Source organism: Peromyscus leucopus, unplaced genomic scaffold, assembly GCF_004664715.2.
Source record: "Peromyscus leucopus breed LL Stock unplaced genomic scaffold, UCI_PerLeu_2.1 scaffold_462, whole genome shotgun sequence".
Lineage (NCBI taxonomy): Eukaryota > Metazoa > Chordata > Mammalia > Rodentia > Cricetidae > Peromyscus > Peromyscus leucopus.
Window position 1 is genome coordinate 106,413 of NW_023505357.1, and position 1,486 is coordinate 107,898.

The 1,486-nt window shown below is 41.0% G+C and overlaps 1 pseudogene; it reads right to left on the bottom strand.

Annotated features, from left to right (window-relative positions):
* Window positions 1-396: 396 nt before the first annotated feature.
* LOC114700260 lies at window positions 397-1,115 on the bottom strand (annotated as a pseudogene).
* Between the last annotated feature and the right edge of the window lie 371 nt (window positions 1,116-1,486).

Genomic DNA, 1,486 nt, shown 5'->3' on the forward strand with positions numbered 1-1,486 from the left:
ATGCTGGGAAAGGAAACGAGGTTGCAAGAAAACTGTACTCAGACTCTCACCAGCAAAACACGCTCCTGCACGGAGTGGAACAGAAACAGAGCTTTTCCTGCTAAGGTAACAGAAATGCAAGTTCTTTTTCAAATACTGTGGAAAGGCAAGTGTGTGTATCATGGTAATTCTAACCAGCTGGTACGGTGTGGGCCAGGAACACACCTGCGGGTTCTGGGGTGACGTATACTGTAATTCTTTGATTGGGATAGTGGACACATTAGCAAAACTTGGGGGCAGGGGGAGGGGGAGAAATGAACACAGAGGTACAAGACAAAGGCGAATGAGACTTCTCTTATATCTTAGCAACATTTAGATGGAATCAAACTTCAGTGCAGTCCACTCTGCTTGGATGAGCTTTGGTTCAGCTCCCAATCTTGATTGCGTGACGCAGTCTCCTGTGAGAACACTCAGGTGTCTTCTTAAACAACAAACCTATTTTTAGTGGTGGAGCCACTCTTGGTAGCTGTGTCTGCGTGGGACTGGTAACCAATCACTATCTTTGGAGGAAGCCCTAACCTTTCCTTTGTATACCCTCCCTATGTGTGTGACTGCATCTCTGTTTTCACATTCAGTAGTCCATATTGCTATCTTATCACCTTTAGCTCTAACATTAACAACAGCTCCACATACATCATCTCTGTAGTCATCAAAAGATTCTCCAATAAGGCACAGCAGTGTCTCTAGCCAAAAGTGATCGAGGTCACTTCGTCTCTGCTGTTTGTTCAATGTAATTAGCCATCGTCCTCCCCGCTTGTTTTTCTCATCTTCCCACATCCGCTCAATACCATCCTTAAAAAGTGAGTAGCCACAGGCAGGCATTAAATTACTAGACAACTGGATATGGTTGTATAGAGCCCAAAAGTCTTCAACAGTATCAAACTCAGAGATCAATCGAAGGTTTGCCTGCCAAGTTTTGCTTTTATCATTTTTAAAAAACCAGAGTGCCCACCTGTTTTGTAGAGGGTGTTTAATATAGTGCTCTGGGTTGGCAACCTCCTGATTAGATTCTGTTTTTTCCTCTTCCACAGGTGGGGATTAGTAGTAGGGGTGGTTTCTGGTTCCACAGTCGCCATCTTAGATCGATCTCAGGATACTGTTCTTGATGTCTTTTTTTCATGTAAATCTTTACTATTTTTTTGTCATACCTTCACCAAAGGCATTATTATTTGTAAAGAGAAAAATGATTACAGCAGGTGATGAAGTATAAATTTTCCAATACTTTGAGATATTGGAATAGCCAAGGATTTTTTTCCAAAACCACACTAATAACATAGGATATAAATCCAGAAACAGACTGATAGTATTACATCAATTTAAAAGGCTTCTGGAGAACAAAGGAGGATAGTAGAGAAGCAATGTACAGAATGGGAAAAATATTTGCAAAGTCTATGTCTGACAAGGGGTTAATTTCTAAATATGTAAAAACTCAAAACCAAAAACAGCA